Source organism: Brachyhypopomus gauderio, chromosome 16 (assembly GCF_052324685.1).
Source record: "Brachyhypopomus gauderio isolate BG-103 chromosome 16, BGAUD_0.2, whole genome shotgun sequence".
NCBI lineage: Eukaryota > Metazoa > Chordata > Actinopteri > Gymnotiformes > Hypopomidae > Brachyhypopomus > Brachyhypopomus gauderio.
Window position 1 is genome coordinate 19,192,563 of NC_135226.1, and position 26,108 is coordinate 19,218,670.

General features: G+C 42.7%; 1 long non-coding RNA gene across 4 annotated transcripts; it reads left to right on the forward strand.

Moving 5' to 3' along the window:
* The first annotated feature begins 721 nt into the window (after positions 1-721).
* On the forward strand, positions 722-25,866 carry LOC143477630 (uncharacterized). 4 transcript variants are annotated; one of them, XR_013121596.1, is made up of 5 exons: positions 722-1,996; positions 5,031-5,382; positions 10,305-10,352; positions 19,267-19,383; positions 25,086-25,866. It is a non-coding gene; the product is annotated as an uncharacterized LOC143477630 (long non-coding RNA). The 4 variants fall into 4 exon arrangements; XR_013121597.1 differs by lacking the exon at positions 722-1,996 and adding an exon at positions 3,821-4,308; XR_013121595.1 differs by lacking the exon at positions 722-1,996 and having other exon boundaries at positions 4,606-5,382; positions 23,743-25,866.
* The last annotated feature ends 242 nt before the right edge of the window (positions 25,867-26,108 follow it).

Here is a 26,108-nt window from a genome sequence, read left to right on the forward strand (position 1 = left end):
AAGTAATGTTAAGGTGGTCTCATATTTTCATTGTAGATTACCACCATTTCATTTGAAGTGATCTCCAGTAGATTTTGTGGTCATAATGCCAAAGCCAACAGAAGATGTTAGTGTGAATGAAAATGAGCTTGTAATTTAATAAACGCTGTAAGAACACTTTGGACAACCTTGCAAGGACCTTGATGCAGTAAGTCAATCCACTACATTAAAGTGTGTAGTTCTTCACAGATCTGAACAGCCCCAATAATAATAATCATTATCATAATAATAATAATAATAAAAAGAATTGCAAATTATAAATAGTAGTAGTATAGGCTAATAATAATAATGTGCCCCCTGGTTATTTGTTTCCAAATAAAACAAACAAACAAAACTTTGTCACGTGAGGGATTTTGTATGTAAAATTTAAAAATAAAATTATAGTAAAATTTCATGTAACAATTCCAATCTAACAGATCATTTTCTTATTCTACAATATGGATTATTCAGTACTGAGGGAAACTAAAATTAGACGTTGGCTTTTTCCTGTCCTTTGACATAACAACCAACACTGCCACACAGAAGCACAAAGTGACCAGACGACTACAGATGCCTGAATCAACCTCCACACGTACGTGCCAGCGTCTCCTGCTGGTGCAGGTGGGCATCTCACCTCGTCGTTTACTTGTCTTAGGGCTTCAAATTCCAACCGATAAAGATTTAAGTGGAGGTTTCCCAAAAACCAGAGCTTTTCAGCTCCATCCATGATCTGAGTGGAAGACCCCTCTGCCCAATGCATTCACACGTACATGTCAGATGTACATTTAACTTACTAATGAGGCAGAGAAGTTGAAGACCAAACACACCCACCTCTGTGTGTGCACTGACGATATGAGGATAAATGTGCCATATTTTGTCAATTGTGATTTTTACACCGCAATCAAAATTTGTCCTCCGCTTTTAACCCATCTGTGCAGTTAGAACACACACACTAGTGATTACTAGGGGGCTGTGGATCACACATGCCCAGAGCGGTGGGCAGCCCTAGCCCGGCACCCGGGGAGCAGTTGGGGTTAGGTGCCTTGCTCAAGGGCACCTCAGTCATGGCCTCAGGTCTGGGAATCGAACCCACGACCCTCCGGTCACAAGACCAGTGCCCTACCACCAGGCCATGACTGCCCACGTCATGGTAGTCGATACCTGGCTTAGATGAAAACCCTCAAGGAAATAATCCACCGACAAATTCCAAAGTTTACCAATGTGCTTCCTGTGTGTAGAACACCATTCCCAGATCCAGATCCCTCCCTCCATATACCAATAGATTGTGAGTCATCATTATTGCTGAAGTACCATAGCAGTAATGATGAGACTCAAACCAATGCTGGTGAACTTGCAGTACTAGCCAGACTTCATTCACGAACACCCACAGCTACTGCAAAGTTTTGTGTTAAACCTGGTTTAATAATAACCAGATAACGCAGCGATTTTTCCTACAAATGCCTGAGTTTCTTCAAAATACAGACAGCAGCTGACCCTGGACCAGATCTAACCCGGATCCGACACGAATACGTAAATTCAGGTCACTGGACATTTTTCTGTGTTTTTCTGTCAAAACACGCTTGCAACATATGAAAGGAATGATGTGATATTGTAGGACATGTCTACTTAACTGTGAATATTAAATAACGGTGTGTGGGTTCATTTTTATAGAAGGATGTCATACACGTTGCACAGCTGCTACAGTAAAGCGTGGGCGTGATCTTCTACAAATATGTCGCAACTTCACTTACTCCGCGCTGTAGGTCTCCTGCTGCGGATCCAGACTAAACTGCATCGATGTCCTAAAACAAAGATTTTACATGATCCTGTCATAACTGTATATGAAAGCAGAATGAAAGATTTGGGTTTACTTTTTTTAGATTGTAAAAAAATATAATGTTTTTAGATATTGTTGATTGTGTAGCTTTGTAAAGAACTGTACTGACCTTTTTTCAGTTTCTTATCAAGAGCTACTGAGGTAAGAGATTTACGGATATGATTACATGTATATATGTCTTAGCTTAAAATGAATGCATAAATGTTCTTTACTGACATGGAGAGATTAATCGATTTGTAAACAAAATGTTCTTTTGAGAGAGCTCCCATCAATATATAACGTGTTGCCATGCTAGAGTAAGCACAGTACTGCCTGACAGTACACAATAATACCGTTAAAGTAACCAAGTAATAAAAACTTAGTTTAGAATTAAAGCGATGTAAAACATAACGGGAGGGAGCTTTAGTCATACTTTGGAAACCAGAACTATATTCAGGGCTCGATTTGGGGAGGGATGCGAGGAGATGCTATAACCCCCCAGGTAAAAGAAGCATGGGGACCCCACCCCCCTTTCTGAAACGCTCATGTCATCTCTGGATTAATGTGTTGTTGCGCATGTGCTGTTGATATTTTTATTCTAACCATAGGTGCAATTTACACTCATTTCAGGAATTCTTCATGTCGGACAACCATAGGCGCAGTACAGTACAGACGAGGTGGCACCGTAGATCTGCGGGTTTTCTCTTCATTACTCAGAGGAGAAATTCGTGCAGTTTGCATCTGCTAGAAATCTGTGTACTATCTTCAAACAGAAAAACAATAACTACCATTAACCAATGGAGCTAGCTAATGCAATAAAACTGAAAAGCTGTTGCTATAATGTTAGGGGATTGTACGGAGCCCGTAAGGTGACATCATGTAAAAAATATGATAACGCGTGGCCACGCCTTATTAACATGTGCGAACGACTTATTATTTTTTTTACATGATGTCACCTTACGGGCTCCGTAGGATTGACTTAATAATTGATGAAATAAAAGGTAAAAAATAGGTTCATATCAAAGTTATACCTCTGCATCATCAAGATAAGAACTGCTTAGCTGACCCTGATGGTAAATGTTGACTGCAGTGCTAATATTACCTGCATGTCTTCAAATACATACACATAAGACTTAAACTGCAATAATTAATTTTATTGAACAATATTCTTTGCTTATGTATTAAAATATTGTCTGAATCATCTCCTTCAATTACATCTATGTTCGTTACAACTTTTAATAAAAAGGATTGCCTCAGCCTTTCTAAAACAGACTGGTTAGTAACCAGAATATCCTAAATCAATAAATATGGTAGAAGCCCAAGTTTATGTATGAAGCTGTATATCAGGCGTACTCAACTAAATTTGTCCGCGGTCCAATTTTGGCAGATACCTGTGACCTGAGGTCCGGTGCGGCGGGGGTGGCGAACGTAAGTTGTTGAGCGGAGGGGGCGAACGTAAAGCCTGGTACTTTCGCGAGTGACTGTAGCACGTGACTCCACCCACCTCGCGCGACCCTGCGCGAACGGTGGAGGCGTTTATACTTTCGCGAGCGTCACTGCAGTGTTCTCCGAAACAATAGCTATGTGTTTCAGGTTTGAAAAGTGCTGGAATTTAGGTTAAAGTACTTTAAAATGCTTGAAATTGTAACTACTTGGTTTCACAACAAATATCTGTCTGACTGAATAGTTCTCTTGTATTAGGTTAACAAATACGAGCCTCTTGTAATTCCAGGACGAAACATGAGAGAACGTGAAGACGTGAAGATTGGGCGTTTTTAAAATAAACAACCATTAAATAATGTGATAAAAAGATAATTATTTTGAGTATATGTATAAATATTTAACTTAATTATGTTTAACATGCTGGGAAATATTGAAATGGACCTTGAAAGTGACGTACAAGTGCTTGAATTCCACCTTATAAAGGTGTATGAACCCTGAAAACGTGACTTTGTTCATTGCGCTGAAGCGCGGCGCGCGCGAAGTTACAAAATTCGAGGTGCACGACCTCGCGAACCGACAGCGCGCGAGGCACTCGCGCACACGCGGAGCCACAGCGATTACGTCATTTTCGCCGCGCGGACCCTCGCGCCGCTCGCGAAGCGTCAACCAGGCAGGCGAACGTAACACTCGTGACGGAGTGTTTTTTCAATAGCCCTGAAATAAATGCTCCGGTTTTGTTTTGGTCCGTATCCAGTTAATCTTGAGATTGGGTCCGGACAGGACTGCGTTCGGGTCCGGATCCGGACCGCGGTCCGCCAGTTGAGTACCCCTGCTGTATATAGTTACTTGGTTGCATAGTCACAAAGGGAGTGTTCACAACGCGTGTTTGATGCGCACTTTGTTTTACGCAGATGGATTAACCAAATGAACGTAGGATTTAAATTCATATCAGTTGTATGCAAATTTCTAACAGTGATGGAATTCGCGAATTTACAGAGTAGAACTTAAAAGTTGCGTATTGAATCGAAAGCGTAAGTAATTTCTAATCTTGATTCTATACTGATCAAAGTATAGACGCAGATCATATGCTTGTTTTAGTGTTTTATACAGTCATGGCCGAAAGTGTTGGCACCCCTGAGTCTTTTTTCCAGAAAATTATTGCAATTACACATGTTTTGTTATAGGCCTACACATGTTTATTTCCTTTGTGTGTATTGGAACAACACAAAAAACAGAAGAAAAAAGGCAAATTTGACATAATTTGAAAAAAAAAACTCAGTGAAAAAATGCAGTGAACATAGAATGGTCTGAAGTTTACAGCACTAAAACAAGTTTGAGCTAGTGCCGACAGAATGAAAGGTACAAGGGGAAATTGTCAGGAAATTGTCTTTGTTGGGGGGTGGGTCCCACATTCCTTCCCAAACTAAGCGAACTTGAGCTTTAGTTCAGATAATGTCAGGCAGATATATTTCTTAATCCGTGCCCTCGTGTGAAACGTCCCACCCCCTTTACTCGTTTTTTTTAATTTATCCAATTCGGCTCCTGTATTATTGGCTTACATGAGCTTTCATTTCGGAACCGCGTGTCTAAGAGTAGGTTAATGACACTGATGCTCTATTTTTTTTTTAATCTGGTTTAATCTCAGATCTAAAATAAATTTCTTATGGATTAGCTCGGACGGCAGGACACACCAGTGACCATCTGCACACCACAACACTGTGTAGACGTTTCTCTTTTTTTAATTTCCCACCAGATAAACCATAGGAGGGCAGATGCGGAATTCTAAGGACACGTATCTTCTAGCAAGGAACATCGGCACATTTGTGAAATGTTTCGCCGTAACTTTGCCGCGGATGATTGAGTGAGCCAAAGGTTGTCAGAAAATGCAAGCTGCCGTGCTCCTCACCCTGCGTTTCTCAGTGAGTGGAGTGAGCTGGGCTTGACACGCTTTTACTCAGGACACAAGAAGAGGAGCGCACCACATGGAGACCACCGTCTTGTTTCTTTATTTGGTCGCCGTTCTTCTGAGACAGGCCAAGTGTTTTCCAGAACGCAGTACCGAGGCTGTGAAGATGGTGGCGTCGTTATTGAAACTCCCCACAATGGTACCACGACATGTGTTTCTTTACCTCATGAATTTAAATGTTTGTCATGCGTCACACCGGGTTACTTGTGTGCGGTGGGTCAAAATTTGTTTTCATACCTCGCTGCACTTATTCATCGTAATTTTTGTTGATGCTTTCTTATTATTTTTTTCTAAACAGAAAGAGAAACTTGCTAGCTTTGTTGTCTGTTTGATCACTTATCTGCCTGCTTTCACTTATCAGTTTGATCCATATAGCTGCTGACACACCTAGTGCATGTTCTAAGTCCATGACGGTCATTTTCATAGAATACTCAGCACCCACTTTATAGGAAGCGCTTTACATATACGCTTTACATTACAGGAATTTCCCTCTGGGATCAATAAAATATCTATCTATCTATCTATATATCTATCTATCTATCTATCTATCTATCTATAAAGAGACCATTCGCTACACCTGTCTCACAGGTGTGCAGTTACAGACTGTGGCCCATCTGTTGCAAATCATAACTTTACCTATCCTCCGCTTCATATTTATATATATATATAGCCTACATACATAGAACTTAATTCAACTAATTCAACTAATTAATTAATTAATTCAAACTGCTGGGTTGCTAGTTGATCACTTGTTGATTTGAACAGGCTGTTTATCTTGTCATCTTAAGAGAATGATGGGTTACTGGTCCTTCCGAAGACAGTTATCATTTGCTTTGTTTAGTTTGTTTTATTCGCTGCTTTTTTAAAGCTTGATTATCCTCTCCACAGTCACAATCACTCATAATATTGTGGATAACATCACCATCTCATTCCATATTCAGGTTTGAACATGATTTCAAGCATCGAAGCTTGACAAGCAATAAAGTTATTCTGGTCCTGAACAAAAATGTATTACGACACTATAGCAACACTGAAAACCATAAGCATCAAAATGGGCGATGTGATATTGGTAATCTAAAAAAAATTTTTCGGCAGTGATCTGATGACTTGTCATGTTGTAACCACCAAAGCTCCAGGGGTTATGAAGCATGCAAGGGTCCAGTTTCCTCAAAAAAAATACATGTTGTTAAAAAAAATCAAAACAGGCTGTAAAAAGGTCTTTATTGCTTATAATTTTAATTGATGAATTCAAAATTGTAACAAAATTTTAACATATCTGAAGAATAATTATTGAAAGGAAAAACCTAAATCTAATCGTCAAATTTTTTTTCCCCTCAAGTCTGGTGCAGACTTTCCCATTACAAGGAAAAAAAATCATTGTCCTATAATGCTTAATGAGACCAGAGGACACATTGTAAGGAAACTAATCATTTTTCTATATAAAATGTCTCCTATAGATCTCAGAATCTCCTTTAGATTCTGAGGTCCATGCTGGTAGACTCTTCTCTTTAATGAATCACACAGGTTCTCTATGGGGTTTAGGTCAGGGAACTGAGATGGCTAGGGTATGTAGACTCAGTGAACTATTTTTGTATCGATGTTTAGACGTTCTTTGGAACTTTTGGACGGAGCTGGGGAGCAGCAGAGGGGGTTGAGGGAGGAGTCTGGAAACTCCAATTACACTACTCACAAAAAGTTATGGATATTTGAATTTTTGAGTGAAATTTCAGGATGAACCTAAAATGCACTCTTACCCTTTACAGATTAACTTAACATGACATTCTCTAAACCTTTGAATCACCATGTCCAAGTTGTTTCTGTACTTTTTGCTCAACGTCCTGTGCTCTAACAAGGAGGTTAATGGCAAAATTCACAACAGGTTGATTAACGAATCAACCAGTACATTTTCTGGTTCAATTACAATTAGTATTTAAACAGTTAGCAATGTTTTGAAGGTGAAAATAAGCTGTCTTGCATGTAGTCATGATGTGTGATTTGAAGCTGAGCTCATTATCAAAGGTGACGCCCAGGTTCTTAACATATTGTTTGGCATTCTGATTCATTTGATTTAAATACATCTGGACATCATTCCTTTGTGAATCACACTACCAAGAACAAGAACCTCTGTCTTCTCTTTATTTAATTGCAGAAAATTGTCAGACATCCATGTCTGTATATCATCTATGCAGTCAAACAGTGAGCAAATTGATTTTAGGGCTTTAGATTCTAGAGAAATGTAAAGTTGAGTGTCACCTGCATATTGATGATAACTAATACCATGTTTGTTAATGATATGTGGTAACGGAAGCATATATAGGTTGAACAGTAACGGCCCAAAAATTGATCCTTGGGGGACGCCACAAGTTATTTTTTGATGTGTGGAGGAAAGAGGTACCTAATGCAACATAGTAATCATGCCCAGTTAGATAAGACCTAAACCAGTCTAAGACTAAGCCACTAAGGCCTACCCAGCTCTGTAGTTGATCAAGAAGTATTTCATGATCAATGGTGTCAAAAGCGGTGCTTAAATCTAGCAGGAAAAGGACTGAGAGTTTGCCGGCATCCTTATACAATCTCAGGTCATTTACTACCTTAACTAGTGCTGTTTCAGTGCTGTGGAGAACTCTGAAACCAGACTAACACATTGTATCCAAACAGTAAGTAATCAATTGTATTTGATACTTTTTTTTTTACTAAAAATGTTTTAAAATCACATGAGCAAGCTTGTTTATCTGTGATACATATGTGGTTTTATTAATGTTTCAAAGTTTTGTCCCCAGTTTTTGTCAACACTATAAGTCATTCAGTAATATATAATAGAGTTAGAAAATATCAAGGGCAGATGCCACTCAGAAATCCTCTTTGCCTCATTTCACTTCTACAGAATGCATCAGTGTCAGACAGACCCTGGTATGTTTTATAGTTTTGAATATGTTAAATCTTAATATCTCATGTGTCACAACCATGACATGTCATGTTTGATTTCCAAAAGGAAAATTTTTAGATAACTTTATTCTTATGAAGTAAGTTCTGAAATCAGAAACAAATAACATGGCAAATGCATAAAGTCTATTTTTTTATATAATGCATAATTTGTCAACACTGTTAGAAGTCTACTCCATCAGAGGCTCATGGGAATAGGCTAAGGGAACACAAACCAAGAAGAAAAAAGAAACTCAAGAGACCAAAAACCAATAACAAGCTGTTGGAAAACCCTCCAGATAGTCCATCTAATGACTTTAATGAGACACCACAGCCAATTAACCCTCAGTGACAACTGCTCCATTAGCCAATTATCCTTGTACCACAACTTCCACTTCAAACCTTTAGACTGAACTACCCCACAATCTATTTGCTCTCAACCACAACACCCCTCCATGTCCAAATGCCTTTCAAAAGCCATAACCCCCCCCCTTCCAATCAGTCCAATATCCTTCAACCACAAATATGCTGACAATTAAATAATCCACTAACGTCATCTAGCCTACAGCCAAGTACCCCTCAACCAAAATACCCTTGAACAGCCAAGAGAATGTCAGTGACATCTACTTCTATCAGTCATGTACCCCACAGCTAAATATCTCTCAACCAAAATTATACCTATTGTTGGGATTTTCTTCTCCGGACCCAGACGGGCCCCAACATCGCCCCGATGAACCGACTGGTTTTGACTGAGTGGCCCAAGCAAAGTTTTGGCACCAAAAGTTCTTTTAGATTCATTTATATGGAATATAATTGAATACAATATAATCAAAGTATACGTGGTACAAACTCTTCAGTGCACTGGTGCTAGTTGCCTAAGAATCTACCTAACCCAAGTGGATCTCAGCAGTGTCCAAGCGAAAATCCTCTCGTGCTGGGCGATGTCCTCCCTTTCATACTCCTTGTCTCTAAGTTTCGATTCTTCTCTAAGTTTCGATAACTCCCCAATCCTGGCTGCTCTCCATGAAAACCCACCTGCCCCTCTCTCCCAGCCTGTCTGCCTGGTTATCTAAAAACTGCTTGCTACACATCCTGCACTGAATAGGCCCCATCTGTTCTCCTCAACGCCACTGAGGCCTCCTTACTCCTGCTTTCCCACAGTCTCTCTGAAAAACATTAAGTTATTCACCTTTAAATTTCTTTTTCCTTACACTATCAGCCAAAAAATCCCTCAACAACTACCCCATCAACCTAACAGCAGTGGTGGACAGTAACAAAGTAAATGTAATTTGTTACTGTACTGTAATTTTTTTGTGTTTCTTTAGTTTACTCAAGTATTTCAATTTTTTAACTTTTTACTCCACTATATTATGCAAAATCTGTTGTTCCTTCAGACACGTGTGTTCATTAAAAAAGTAACAAAAAACAAGCGCAAAGCATGTGCACCATCTAACAACATATCTTGCAGTTTCTTTGTATATCTTAAAATAAGTCTGAAATTAGCGTTGTATACATGGTTGGTTAACTAGCTAGCTAAGTAGGCTATTCCTAGTACACGAAAGAAAACGTTCTTAGCAACGCACTTGACATGTAACTAGCTATGCTAGGCTAGCAAGTTATTTGTTTTATCGTAGTTCATAGAATGTGGAGCTTCCAGCTGCCTAAATGCATTGATATTGTGAAATAATAAACATTTGAACATAGCATTTTATATTAGAAAGCAAATTCTATTTTGACACGTAGAGCATCATGCTCAATATTAGAGCCTTTACTTTTACTTTCAGTACTTAAGTACTTTTGAAGGCCAATACGTTTGTACTTATACTCACGTAGAGGACTAAAGGGGGGGGGGTCTTGTACTTGTACTGGAGTAATGTTTTAGCTTGGGTATGTGCTTTGTGTACTTCATCCACCACTGACTAACAGCCATCAACCACAACAACCCTGACAGACAAACAACCTCTCACCCTCAACGTCAAGACATCTTGTTTTCTGTTAAAGTCAAAGTTTTAAATTGCATTTCACAGTATAATTGAAAAAAGCACAGAAAGGTTTATAACTGATAAATGACATATTAACAATAATAATGTACAATTATAATTTTTTTTATGATACTACTGTTTTCTTTTATCACAACAGGAATTATATGATAGCAAGCTATACACACCAACTCCAAATGATTATAAGGTATGTAAATTAGATGTATTATCTATTACTTCAAACATAGTACTACGATGTGAATGTGTTTAAATTAATATGTGTAGTTTCTTGTGTATAATTTCTAGTCAATTGTGCAAATATAAATGAAATAGACCTGTATTAAGTATTAATACTGTATTAATATTCAGAAAGACGTGCTGGAATGAATGTCTGATAGAGAGAATAATTGGTTTGACACATTAGAACTTTTATTTAACAGTTTTTTGCCCCTCTCATATCAAGATGACATAAGAGGAATAAATTAATTCATTAAAACCTTGTTCTATCCATATCTTATCAGATCTATCCTTGAGGTAGAGAATGGTTTTACATTTCTAAATAAATTTACATTTAATCTTTATAATCTTAAATGACATATTAGAATTTATTCAGAACAAGTTCAGAACTCTGTCTCAGTCAACATTTACAGGCTCACTTATTGCCTAGTTTTCCCACTTTATGAAATTTATGAAATTTTACACTAATTTTACACTAAAAATACTACACATGCTGTAGTGAAGACTAAACTTGAGAGTTAGAGCTGGTCACTGGTCTACCCTCTTTTGCTATATTCAACCCCGGTGTGTCGGCCAGAACACCACTTGAGGCCAAAATGCATTCAACTCTTTATTCTTCAGTTCAAGGCAGGGATATGAATGTGAGGTGTGTGTTACAGGATGGCTGTGTATAGTGCAAATGTGTAGTTGTGTGTGTGGTTCTGAAAATACAAATACAGATATGAGATGTATAATCTCCATTTACAGATAACAAGCACAAATAGAATAAACAGTACAACTGGTGCCTTTGCACCCTCTGGTGGCGAATATATGCAATTGTCTTAATGACTTAACGCTGTACAACGAAATATGTAACTACTCATAACAGCGAAATAGTATGCTATGTAAATAGTTATAAGGTAACAAACATACAAACGTAAGGGTCGGACATAACACACACTGTAAAGAAACAAGTCATCGTAACTGAACTAACTTAATAATCACGTGCTAACCGCTAACAAGTTAGCTAAACCCGTGCGGTGAACTCAAAGCGCCGTGATCACACGAACGCAAACGTGATCATATTACATTACAACTACTACTACATTACATCCTCCGCCATCCAGAACAACAATAAACTTACATTAAGTCATGTACGCACGAACGATGCACTATATACAATCAAAATCCCTCGACGAACATCGCACAACGGGCTCCCCACAAAGACCAACTGAAACGAACTCGTCAACTGCCAGAGTGATGACGTCACGTCCAGCCAGTTAAATGGTTACGCTCCTGTAGGGCCTTTTGTACAGCCGCCCCCAAATGTATAGAATACATTTGCTTAAAAAACAAAAGGGCTCTATGGCTGCACACTGGTTGGAGCTGCGGGACTCTTCTCATCTTCATCAGACGGGAGAGCTGGAAGGAGGACCAGCCTGGCGACAGGTCGTGTGTATACTCTATCCTTTACCTGCACATCAGCCGATCTAATTCGTCCATCTGGACTAGGGTGGACCTTGATGACCCGTCCAATTGGCCACAGAGCTCTGGGGAGCTGGGGGTCGACAATCATGACTACAGAGTCCTCTGTTAGATCCGCTAGTGTAGAACGCCACTTCTGGCGTGACTGAAGACCAGGTAAGTATGAGCGGATGAAGCTCGACCAAAAGTGGTCTGCTAGTACCTGGGAGTGCCTCCAATGGCGGCGGCTCAGGAGCTCATCCTTAGGGTAAACCACCTGCGGGAGAGATCCATCTGGCCGCCCCATCAGGAGGACATTGGGTGTCGCAGACGTCGGTCAAAATCCTGGATCAGCAGCTTGGTTGTTGGATGTGCTGGCTCTAGGATGATTGGATGTAGGGTATTAAACTCTAGATGCTCCGATCTGCGAAGTCTCCCCCCCACGCGGATAAGCTCTACGCTTCCATCAAACTCGGGAGATAAAGCTATCAGTCGGCTGCTTTTGGGAATAGGTTTACCATCTCTCAGACGGTGGAATTCCTCTGGGAAGCTGCTCAGCTGGGCTCTGCTCAGGATAACTTGCTCCGCGTCGCGGTAATGTTCGGCCGTAGGTTGACTGCTCTTATCGCCCGTTCCACATAACTCTCGTGCAGTGCTCTCTAGGAGCTCCCCCCAGGTATGGAACTCGCTGTGGTCTGCATCTGAAGAGTTCAACACGGCAGAGGCAGTGCCGCAGGTTGTAGATCGACGGACCTCCGTGAGGTCATCTCCCAGCGCGGTAGTATGCTGCTCTGGCCATTGATCTGGACTCTGTAGAAGGAAGGATGGCCCTTGACTCCACCTATTGGCCTCTGCAAGCTGCTGCAGCGTCCTTCCCCTTGTGATGTCGTCGGCGGGATTCCTGGCTGAATCTACATACCGCCAGGCATGAGGATCTGTCAGGTCTTGGATCTCGGCAACTCGAGTGCCCACAAAGACCTTGAAACGGCAAGATTCAGACTTGAGCCATGTCAATAATGTGGTGGAATCTGACCACAGGACTGTTCTGTCTATGTTCAGGGTAAGCTCCCTTTGCACAATCTGAGAGAGTTGTGCACCTGTAAGTGCGGCACAAAGTTCTAGTCTGGGTATAGAAAGCAGTCGTTTGGGTGCAACTCTTGACCGGCCCAACAAGAATGACAGATAGGTCTGGCCTTGACCGTCAACAGTCCGTAGGTAGGCTACTGAGCCATAGGCTTGTTCTGAAGCGTCACAGAACACATGCACTTCTCGCTGGACATCAGATAGATCTGCATCCTTAGGTAAGTACGGCCGTGGCAAGACAACCAGAGGTAAAAACTGCAACTCTTCCTCCCAGTCCCTCCACTGCTGAAGGAGGTCAGGGGGTAAATTCGGGTCATCCCAGCCTCTGTGCTTGTCCCACAGGTGCCGGACTAACATCTTGGCTCGGGTGGTGTAGGGTAAGATGAACCCCAAAGGATCGTACTGACTGGCGAGCACCTTGTAGATATTACGCATAGTCGGGACGCCATAATGAACCGGACGGTGCTTGTAACCAAGGAGATCTTCCTGAAAGTTCCAACTAAGACCCAGGGTGGACTCGGGACTGTCAACCTTCTCGAGACTGAGCCAGAGTTCAGCACTGTTTGATCGGGCCTCTTCAGGCAGGTGACTAATAGCCCCGGGCTCATTGCTGGCCCACTGGCGCAAGTCAAATCCAGCTGACAACAGTAACGGTCTCAACTGATCAATGAGATGTCTAGCCTCAGTCACGGTCGGGAAGCTCTGCAGACAATTATCGACATAGAAGCATCTCTTGACTGAGGATCTTACCTCGTCCCCGGGCTGGCTGTTATCTGTAACATGTCGCTGCAGGGCAAATGTGGCGCAGCAAGGGCTGCACGTTGTGCCAAAGGGCAGTACTTGCCACTCATATACTGCTACAGGCTCATTCTGGGCTAAGTCACGCCATATGAAGCGTAGCAAGGCGCGATCCTCAGGGAGTAGGCGGACTTGGTGAAACATACCTTTGATATCACCTGAGATGGCTGTGGCATGCTCGCGGAACCTCAGAAGGACCCCTAGCAAAGATGCTCCTAATGTTGGTCCAGGAAGTAGTGTTCATTCAGGCTTTGCCCTTGATACTGATAAGAACAGTTGAACACTAATCGGTTCTTGCCGTTATGACTGACCATGTGATGGGGAACATACCAGGCTTCCCCTTCCTCAGACAGCTGTTGAGTCTCGAGCTTCTTCACTGATCCTGCTTGAATCAGTTTTCCCATCTCTGCCTTGTAGGCACTGGCCCACTCAGGATCTCTAGACAATCTCCGTTCAACCCTCCTCAGGCATGGCATGACGGCGTCTTTAGTGGCCTGAAGGCAGGGCATGTTTGTATGACGGAGCAGCGGTGTGGCATAACGGAGGACACCATCCACATCCACACGTGAGGTTCGCATCTCAAGGAGGCTTACAGCCTCATGATCCTGTCTGGAGCGGGTGACCAGCTTATCACTTCTGAATGGCACCGTATCAACTTGCCATAATTTCTCCACATAGCCCATCAGCTCATTCACCTGAGTTGGTACCGATGTCACCAAGCACTGGTGTGGGCAAGCCGTCTGGTGTACCATACTAGCAGGCCCCTGTAACACCCAGCCCAACCTCGTACGAACTGCGGCAGGGCCTCCCGGAGGCCCCAACCGGACCGGCTCCATGGGAGTAATGAGATGTGGGTGGTCACTCCCGATGAGTAGAAGGGGTCTGACAGTCTTGAAGGGCTGTATTGGCAGACCAACCAAATGCTTGTATTTTCGCTGAAGTTGCTCCATGGGGTAGGTATGATCTGCTAGGTCGATGCGAGCTGCAGTGAATGCTCCTGTGATGCGATACTTCCGTTTCGGGTTGGCAGGAGAGGAGATCGAGAAAGACACTGATGCACCATGGAGAGTTTGCACATCCTGTCGTATGGTACGCAGTGATAGATCTTCTGGGGCGCCTTGCAGACTAAGCCTGTCTGTCGCAGCAGGCAGCAGCATTGTTCTCTCCGAGCCATCATCTAAGACAGCGAAAGTATCAAGTGTCTGGTTGCCGTGATGAATGAGAATGCGGACAACCTTTAGCAGGACTCTACTGCCTGCTGTGGGTCTATCGAGGTAGAGTACCTCAGTGGTTGAACTCTCGCTAGGTTTCTCCATTGCGGCAAGCTTGGCTGGTCCCTTCAATGACCTGGCGTTGACCTCATGAAGCACCTGTAGGTGTTTTCCCTGACACAGACCGCAAGCCTTCTTTAGGTTACACTGCGCTGCCTGATGCCGTCGTGCACATCTCCAGCATCTCCGGCTGGTCCTTATCCAGTCCGCTACTTGCGTTTTGGTAAGCTTAGATATCGCTGTACACTGACTGAGGTAATGCTCTGAACTGTCACAGAAGGGGCAATAGGGCTGGCTCTTCCCTTGCGAGAAAGCCTGCTTGGGTGGAGTGCTCTCCTTCTTCGTTGCTTCGCCAGCGCCATGCAGAACTGTGGCTGATCTCCTTCCCTGACGCGGCTCTAATCTAGGCCTCTGTCCTTCCCTGGTCCCCTTTGCAGGTAGCTGGCCATCAAAATCTTGGCACCAGGCCTCATAATTCAGCCATGCTGCAAGGTCAAGCAGGGTGTAGCTGGTCCCAGAGTGGTAGAACATGCGGCGGCGAAACTCTGCCCTCTGCTCGGTTGGTAGCTTACTAAGCAGTCGGGCCACATGTGAGCCACACTGTAACTCCACTTCTCCTTCTGGGCCTAGTGTTCGGAGCATGCCCACCAGTGACTGGATCTGAAGCGCAAACTTCTCAAAGGCAGCGGTGTCCCCACGTCTCACGTCTGGGGAGTCCATTACTGTAGCGATTCGCTTCAGTGCTACCTGATGGGGCTGGCCGAACTTGTCACTCAACGCTGCCATAGTGTCTGTGTAGGGCGTTGGGGAGTGCAAGTAGGCGTCTGCAATAAGCGTAGCCTCCTCCAGTTTCAGGTGATCTACCAGTACCTGATATTTGAATAGCTCAGTCCCATCAGCGGGCAAGAGGTTCTCCAATGCGATCTTCAGTCGAGCAAACTCACTAGGGTCTCGGTTTGTGAAGTTGGGTATGGTGGGACGAGGCCCTCTGTAAGATGTCTCCGCCACGGAGGAGCTGTGATGGAGGGACTGCGTGTGAAGAGGTGGCCGCGATCGGGCGGGAGCTGCAGGCTGTGGAACTGTCGACTGTCGTTCAAGACGTTGCGACCTCATCGGTAGAGTCCAGGAACTAGGAGGGGGTGCTGTGGTCCTGGTGCTTACTACCTGAGGCGAGTGAGTAGTTCCACGTGAATGGCGTCCTCCATCAGCGTTTGCGTTGCGAACTGGAGCTTGAGGAGATGTCTTCGCCTTAAGATGTATACTCTTGTCAGTTGCCTGAGCCTCCATCTTGAGGGCCTGAAGCTCTCTAATCATCTGGTCGAGGCGGTCCGTTAGCGGTTGGTCGCTAGATGGTTGCACTTCTTCTGAATTGTCTGGCCAGGAAGGCGGCGCAGGCCAGTCATCCTCCTCGATATCTGGTTCGCTCTTGCAGGATGGCCACATCTGTGCTGGGGTTGGGTCCTGTCTACTAACACAGGCGTCTTGTTTCAGTTGTGTGCTATGAAGAGGACTTTGGTCAGACTGGAAGTGACGAGCTGTATCTACAAGCTCCTTCATATCTGCTCTGATGGAGCGAAGTTCAGCTAGGTCAGATGAAATGCGCTGCTGTGATTGTCGGAGTAAGAGCCGTTCATGCTGAATCTCCTCCAGCTCTACTCTGATATCCTCTTCAGGCTGCCGAGAGAGAGAGTATGGATGTGGAGTAGAGTAATCTCGTGTCGCTCCCCTGTATACTTGATCTGAGCGTAGCTGAGATGCCCTCTGGTCTTCTGCTTCAAGCGTCAGACTGGTGCCAGGATAGCATGCATCTGCCTCTGTCCAATCCTCATCATATCCCACGGGCTGGTGGCGTGGTGAACCGTGAGTGTAGTTGAGGGTGGTCATCTTGGCCCTTCCCTCCTGATACGGATTCCGCCCGTCATCGTGTCCATGTCTGTGAGGATGATAACCGGCTAATGCTACCTCATAATCTTCATAGCGAGTTGGGAGCCGTAGACGCCGCTTGGGACGTACATCCTCTGCCTCGTGTTGTTGTACTGCATCCATCTTCAGGGGGTAAACACAGCTCTATCCGGCTCGAAGGACCATTAAATGTAGTGAAGACTAAACTTGAGAGTTAGAGCTGGTCACTGGTCTACCCTCTTTTGCTATATTCAACCCCGGTGTGTCGGCCAGAACACCACTTGAGGCCAAAATGCATTCAACTCTTTATTCTTCAGTTCAAGGCAGGGATATGAATGTGAGGTGTGTGTTACAGGATGGCTGTGTATAGTGCAAATGTGTAGTTGTGTGTGTGGTTCTGAAAATACAAATACAGATATGAGATGTATAATCTCCATTTACAGATAACAAGCACAAATAGAATAAACAGTACAACTGGTGCCTTTGCACCCTCTGGTGGCGAATATATGCAATTGTCTTAATGACTTAATAACGCTGTACAACGAAATATGTAACTACTCATAACAGCGAAATAGTATGCTATGTAAATAGTTATAAGGTAACAAACATACAAACGTAAGGGTCGGACATAACACACACTGTAAAGAAACAAGTCATCGTAACTGAACTAACTTAATAATCACGTGCTAACCGCTAACAAGTTAGCTAAACCCGTGCGGTGAACTCAAAGCGCCGTGATCACACGAACGCAAACGTGATCATATTACATTACAACTACTACTACATTACATCCTCCGCCATCCAGAACAACAATAAACTTACATTAAGTCATGTACGCACGAACGATGCACTATATACAATCAAAATCCCTCGACGAACATCGCACAACGGGCTCCCCACAAAGACCAACTGAAACGAACTCGTCAACTGCCAGAGTGATGACGTCACGTCCAGCCAGTTAAATGGTTACGCTCCTGTAGGGCCTTTTGTACACATGCCATCTATTGTTCGCTCACACATAACACTGTTACATCTTTTTTTTTTCTTATCTCCAGGTACTAAGTGTAGGTTCTTAATTCCATAGGCCTAAAATGTAGACAAAATGACATGCCTGTTGGTGCATCTCCAGCATGCCCGTTGGTGATCGAGACAAAACATTGGCACCTCGTTTGACATGAAAGCACAGTAAGAAATCATTTGAGGTCTGGTTCAGAGGAGAAAAGAGAAACAGATACAGCCGAGGAGAGAAACAAAACAACCTCAATGATCTGATCAATGACCCTGCTCATCTTATTAAATTCAAGGAGACTGTGAATGACATGAACTGTGCTGACATGAGTTGATTTCTTAAGGCAGTCTTGGCTACAAAAAAAATTGACTTGGCACCAATGCGATAGTATTCCACACACTTACTGGTTGTTTCTGTTTAGACAAACAGAAATTTTATTAAAGTGATAAATTTCAGTGATAAATTACAGAATATAGCCGCAAGCGGCGATCTCGGGTTCAAGCAAATATAGGCTGTTTTAGTTCTATCCCGATTACAGATGCCTGCTACCAATCCTCTGAATTAGGATTGCTTGTTACGTTTTACCCAAAAGCTAGGTAAACTGTTCCTTTACAATGGTAAAAACCGTTCACAAAGTATCTCAGTATATGATTGTGACGTTGGGTGCGGCGTGAAGGACGAGACACGAGTCCTATGTGGCAGCAGACGTCACCTTTAATAATTTTCACATATAGCGCGTAAAGCGCACGGGAAAACATAAACGCACACGGAAACGTGCAGACTCAGACAACGACAAGCACAGGACACTGCGCGAATGCACATTAACATAAGCCCCACGTGATGACGAGACGAGCCACAGGTGAGACGAATCAGCACAAGACACAACCGCACCCACGGAGATCCACAGACTAGGAGACGTAGACGACGTAAACACACGCCCAAAAGGGAGGGGCCGGGGTCCTCAACGTGACAATGATATGAATATCAGAAATGACGTGCAAAACAGAAACATTATTTTTGTTTATATACAAATCTGGGACTTAAAAGAGCCGGCTCTTTGAACTGAACCGGTTCGTTCGCGACCGACACATCACTAGTAATCACCATGTAATGTGAAAAGTTATATCATGACTGTATTAGACAGGTACATTTTGTATTAATAAGGCTAGGTAATGACATGCATATGAATAGTTAATGTTTAACATAGCATGAATAAATTAAGTGTTTACTTTGTAGATCATAGCATATAACAGTTGTACACTTGCTTCAGAGTGGTCAACACAGACCACTAAATGTTTAGCTTGAGCTCTGAGGGTTCTGGTGTGTTGTTGTGTTCTTGTCTTTGAGTCCTCAAAATGTTTTCTCCTTTCCCTCAGCAGAACTGTTCCAGTTCCATGCTGAAATGCTTTCAGAAAGAAGCAGCTGTCCTTATTTCAGAGACTCTTATTGCAAATTTTAATAATTTACCCAGGATGCTCTCGCAGCTCAGACTACATGTGAGTATCAGTGTATCACAATGACAGTCGCCATCTGCAGTGCATATATCCTCTATATATGTGTGTGTGTGTGTGTGTGTGTATGTGTGTGTGAGTAAATTTACTATACAGTTATAGGCTTATATTGTGTGTGTATATGCATATACATACTGTATATGTATATACAGTATATATATATACAGTATATATATATATATATATATATATATATATATATATATATATATATATATATATATATATATATATATATATAAAGGACAAAAGACATACACAAGACAGACACAAGCATGAGAGTCTCATCTAAGCATGATAACTCTGAAAGCAAGGGGACAGTCCCCCTGCTTATATAAAATCCTAAACACAATTCAGCAGTTCTAACAGGCAGGTTGTCTTTAGCACAGCATGTTCCAAACATCTGCAGGGCGACTGCAGTATGGAGCATATGTCCTAATATGGAGCTTCCTTAGGTTTAGCAGGAGAAACTGATGTATCAGTTGAACGCAGAGACAGCTAAATGACCCAAATAAAATAGACTAGTGACAACCAGTTAACAAAGTGCTTTCACCCATTGCACTCCCCCTGACCTATATATGAATAAATGAATAAACACGCTAGGTTGGCTTTATTCAGCTTTTATTTATTTACTTGTTTATTTTTTTTTATGAAACGTTAGAGAACATTAACCGTCAGTGCACATTGCGCATATCGAACTGTCAGACAGGCACTGTGCAAAATGTCAAAAAATATTTTAAATAAAATATGCCTGCCTGAAAATATAAAAAAATATATATATTTTATATATAGTATAAGGAATTTATTTATATATATTTATACTTATTTATATATATTTATACTTATATTTATATATAGTATAATATAAGGAAAGGTTCATGTAACGGGGTTTAAAAGCAAACAACATCAAAAAATGTTTATAGGCCTACTTGCCGAGACGCACCGCGACGAGACGACACGACCGAAACAACAAAAAGTTTTTTTTTCGCCTTACGCGTTATAAATGGTAGGCTATGCAATGTTGGTTGTTGTCGTGCGAAATGAAAGACGTTGATGACATAACTTGCACTTTACTTAGTTTGATTCATCTTTATCTTTTTCAAAATATTTTTGAAGTTTTTTAGTAGCCGTTATAATCTCGGCAGATGCTGCGTATTGTGTTGCGTGTTCAGCTCCGCTCGTTTGGATTGTGCAACTGCAGGGTGTGATTTATTAATGTGTATTAAGGTAGATGCCTATTGGTAATGCGCAAACATCATTTTAAAATATTTATTAACAGAAATTAGGATGATTTTATTTCACAAAAGGCTATATATAACGAAAACAAGACATTTCATGTAACAACTAATGCTTAGCAGCAACCTTGGGCACCGCCATGCAGTTAGAATGGTACATTCGACTATGACGTTCATAGTCGACTAGGGGGTATAGTCGACTATAGTCGAATCAGCGACTATTGCAGGTCACCCCTAGTTCCTAGTGTCTAGCAGTTGTGTTCTGTGTGTATGTTCCCTGTCGTGTGTGTTTCATATATGATTTGTTCTCGCTGTCTGTAGTGTTTAGTGTACTTGTATTCATTGCTGCTCATAAGTTTACGGTTTGATAGTTTGTGTGTTCTCATGTCTTCGTGTTCCCGGTTGTTTAACGTACCCGTTTAGTTCATGTCCTCTAGGTTAGCATAGCTCCCACTGTCTTCTGTGTCTTTATCGTGTTTGTTAACCCCTCTTATTAAAATCTCTAAAAACTCTGCACTTGCGTCATGCCTGCCCGTCGCAAACGTAACAGTCACATAAATTAGATCCAATGGCCATGAACACATCCACCAAAGCAATGTCGTTCCATCTGGTACTGGCTGCTAAGGTCCTGAAGTCCAGAGCATACTCAGCAGCAGGGCAAATGCCCTGATGCATTCTCAATAAGCTTTGTCCACATGCACTTACCTGCCTCGGATGGTGGAAAACCTCCCAAAGCTCTGAAATAAAAGTGCCATAGACGGACAACAGCGGCGACTCGCTCTTGAGCAAGGCCGCCCCCCCACTCCAGCGCTTTGCTGGTTAAGCGGGAAATCACATATGCAACCCTCGCTTGATCACTCAATTTAGAGTAATATGTGAAGTATAGCCACTAGGGTGCACACACCAGTGTATTTTAATGCCGGTCCCAAGCCCGGATAAATAGGGAGGGTTGCGTCAGGAAGGGCATCCGGTGTAAAAACTGCACCAAATCAAATGATATGGATCAAAAACAGAAATTCCATACCGGATCGGTCGAGGCCCGGGTTAACAACGACCGCCACTGGTGCTGTTGTCCAACAGGGCATTAGTGGAAATTGCACTACTGTTGGGACAAGGAGGAGAAGGAGAGGGGTGGAAGAGGGTTCTGAAGCTGAAGGAGAGGAGGCAGAGCAGGAGGGTGGAGGTTAGAGTTGGTACGTTGAATGTGGGCTCTATGACAGGTAAAGGGAGAGAGCTAACTGATGCGATGGAGAGGAGGAAGATAGATATACTGTGTGTACAGGAGACCAGGAAGTTCAGGAAAGTTTGAGAGGAAAGCGGTTGGCTAAAAAGAATTGGGATTTTCAGCGAGATGAAGAAAGTAGACAGAGGTACAAGGAGATGTGTCGCAAGGCAAAGAGAGCAGTGGCAGAAGCTAAAGAGAAGGCATATAGCAAGCTGTATGAGAAGTTGGACACTAAGGAAGGGGAAAAGGATCTGTACAGATTGGCCAGACAGAGAAACCATGATGGGCAGGATGTGCAGCAGGTTATGATGATAAAGGATAAAGATGGAAATGTGTTGTCTGGTGAGGAGAGTGTCTTGGTAAGGTGGAAGGAGTATTTTGAGGAACTGATGAATCAAGAGAATGAAAGGGAGAGAAGGTTAGAAGAGATAGAGGTTGTGAATCAGGAAGTGCCCCAGGTGAGCAAGGAGGAAGTAAGGGCTGCAATTCGGAGAATGAGATGTGGTAAGGCAGTTGGACCTGATGATATTCCAGTGGAGGCATGGAAATGTTTGGGAGAGACAGCAGTGGTTTTTGATTGGGTTATTTAACAGAATCTTGGAAGGTCAGAAGATGCCTGAGGAGTGGAGACGAAGCATAATGTTGCTGATTTTCAAGAATAAGGGTGACGTTCAGAGCTGTAGTAATTACAGCGGAATAAAGTTAATCAGTCACAGCCTGAAAATCTGGGAAAGAGTAGTGGAAGTTGGGCTTAGTGGAGAGGTAGAGATCTGTGAGCAGCAGTATGGTTTCATGCCAGCTAAGTGCACCACAGATGCTATGTTTGCTTTGAGAGTGTTAATGGAGAAGTATAGCGAAGGACAGAAGGAGTTACATTGTGTGTTTGTTGACTTAGAGAAAGCTTATGATAGAGTACCGAGACAGGAGCTGTGGTATTGTATGAGGAAGTCAGTAGTAGCAGAAAAGTATGTGAGGGTAGTGCAGGATATGTATGCGAACTGTGTGACAGCAGTGAGATGTGCGGTAGGAATGACAGATGGGTTTAAAGTTGGGGTAGAACTACATCAGGGATCAGCCCTGAGTCCCTTCCTGTTCGCAATTGTCATGGACAGACTAACGGACTAGGTTAGGCAGGAGTCCCCTTGGACTATGATGTTTGCTGATGACATTCTGATCTGTAGTGAGAGTAGGGAGCAGGTGGAGGTGAGCTTGGAAAAATGGAGGTATGCTTTGGAGAGCGGGAATGAAAGTGAGCAGGAGTAAAACAGAGGACATATGTGTGAATGAGAGGGCAGATGGTGGACAGGTCCAGTTACAAGGAGTTGATTTGGTGAAGGTTGACGAGTTTACCTACTTAGGGTCGAGGGTACAGAGTAATGGAGGAAGTGAAAGAGAGGTCAAGAAGAGAGTGCAGGCAGGGTGGTGTGGATGGCATAAAGTGTCTGGGGTGATCTGTGATAGAAGGGTGTCGGCTAGAATGAAAGGAAAGATCTATAGGTCAGTAGTCAAATCAAATATATTTGTATAGCGCTTTTCACAACACATGTTGTCACAAAGCGCTTTACAGGATTTACAAGGTTAACAATACTATGGGTCCAAATCCCTAATGAGCAAGCCAAAGGTGACAGTGGCAAGGAAAAACTCCCTAGATGGTGGGGAATAGTAAGAAACCTTGGGAGGACCAAGACTCAAAAGGGAACCCATACTCCATTGGGCGGCCCATTAACACACAAATTACACAGAATCAATTTATACAGACGAATACACAAGATACAAATAAATCACACAATCAGGCTAAGTATAAGGTAACTAGAATGAAAGTTCTGGGTGTTGATATTGTCAATGTAAATGTCTTGTGATGAACGCCAGGTTTTCATTCCGTAGTGAGACCTGCTGTGTTGTATGGACTGGAGACAGTGGCACTGACAAAGAGACAGGTGAGGGAGGTGGAGGTGTCTGAGATGAAGATGTTGAGAATTTCATTTGGAGTGACGAGGAAAGAAAGGATCAGAAATGAGTTGGCCAGATGGAAATGAAAATGAAAATGAAATGAAATGAGCCATATTTTGTTAATTGTGATTTTTACACCCCAATCAAAATTTGTCCTCCGCTTTTAACCCATCTGTGCAGTCAGAACACACACACACACACTAGTGATTACTAGGGGGCTGTGGATCACACGTGCCCAGAGCTGTGGGCAGCCCTAGCCCGGCACCCGGGGAGCAGTTGGGGTTAGGTGCCTTGCTCAAGGGCACCTCAGTCATGGCCTGTCTGGGAATCGAACCCACGACCCTCCGGTCACAAGACCAGTTCCCTAACCGCCAGGCCATGACTGCCCCAGAAAAAAAGGTGGACGTGGGATTTGAACCCCTGTAGCTCCTGCCCTTTGCTTCGAATTGGGAGGGTGTGGCTCAACACGTTGAGCTACCACAGATGACATGGAGGAGTTTGATCCGCTGTGGTGACCCCTAAACGGGAATTGCCGAAAAAAGAAGAAGATGTGAAGTACAGTCCACACTGAACCAAGAAGCTCTCACACTTCTCGGGATCTCCTCCGTAGGCTTCAGGTGGAGCAACGTGCACTTTCTCCTCCTTGTCGGGTGTGGAAGAGGTATTTACCTGGGTAGAGAGGCTCTGCAAACAACTGGACATCAAGTGCATTAAATTCTTCATTTCATTGATCTCCTGTTGTTGTTTTCCTATGGTCCTACCTTGGGCCGCCAAGATTTCCAGGCTGCGCATTCTGTGACGCGGGGACAGAGGCAGCAGGAGGCAGAGGCTGAGAGCGAAAGGCTTTATTATCCATGGTTAGAATAACTTAAACACTCAGGCCACTAGGCAGAACAAACACAAAGGAATCCTCAAAAATATGAAGAACAGCAGAGAGTCCACAGACTAGCAGCAGTCCCAGTGCAGAGCAGGCTATCCCACGTAGCGAGGCGAGGATGCACGCTGAATGTGCAGCACTGGACAGACCGACCTGTGGGGATTTATGGAGCCCGAATCTGATTAGTCAAAAGATTCAAAAGATTTTTCCACTGAATATAGACAGTTAGGTCCTGATAAGCACTAAATATGTATGTGCAGGTAACAATGACAGTGTTTCTGAATGGTAATAAACATACTCATTGTTTTGTGACTGTGCCAGTTTGGTGTCAATAATCTACATAATGCCGCAGTGGTTTTGCTGAAACCTACTTATTATGTTGAGTGGTGTCTGTGTTCAGTTGCAGGACAAGATGAAGCCTTGTCCCGACTGCGAGGTTTACAAGGAACAAAAAGTGCAGATTTTCCTAACAAATTTACTTGAAGTTTTGGAAATGATCAATTCAAGGACTGAATGACTGTTGGAGACGTTCTAACCCTGAACTGCGCCTACAGAATATCCTTATCTCTAAAACATCCTGAAGATTTTGACTTGAAGTTCTTGACCAATTGAAAGGACATACATATGAGCAGCATATGCATTTTGTTTAAATGAGAATATATTTTCTGCAGAGTAATATTTGAATTTATTTTATAATTTATAGTAAGAAATTATAGTGTATCCCTCTTGTATTAACCACTTTTGACTGCAAACTACCTCCAAGAAGGCAAACCTTATTATGTGGGTGCAAAATGAGGGTGCATGTGTTGTAAATGCTTTGTGAAGCATTTTGTGTGGTTTTTAGCTTTGAGAATAAATGTATTTAAATGTTTCTCTAAGCTGTAAGATGCATTAAACACACTAACGCGGGACCGTATGAACATGTACAAGAAGGATCATTTCCTTTCTTTCTTTTTTTCTGCTTCAGCTAACATAGTTCATATTTACTAGCCAATATTATGCCAATCAAAATGGCAGTAGATGTGTTGTAATTATTGATCTTCATTTTTTAAACATTTTTGCATATATTAGATGTTTGTCACATCTCTATGTAGTGGGGTGTGTCGAGTGTGACCATGAGAACCGCAACCAGAGTATCTTTACAAGAATCATCCAAAATAAAGCTGAGGTGGCGAAGGTTACTCTGTGTCATTTATTTAGTAACAATTTGTACAGCAAAACACTAATGCCTTCTTGACTCTGTCATATTTGACAGTAATGCATGGACAGAAACACTCAAGTGTACTTGATTTAAAGCAACCTGCTTCTTTTCCTGCCCATAATCTGTGTGGAGCTGAGGGAAAAGTTTATACACTGGGCTTAACATTGGGTTACTTTCTAGATTTTCCATTTCACTGTATCAATTTGGTAAGTATTAAAAGTT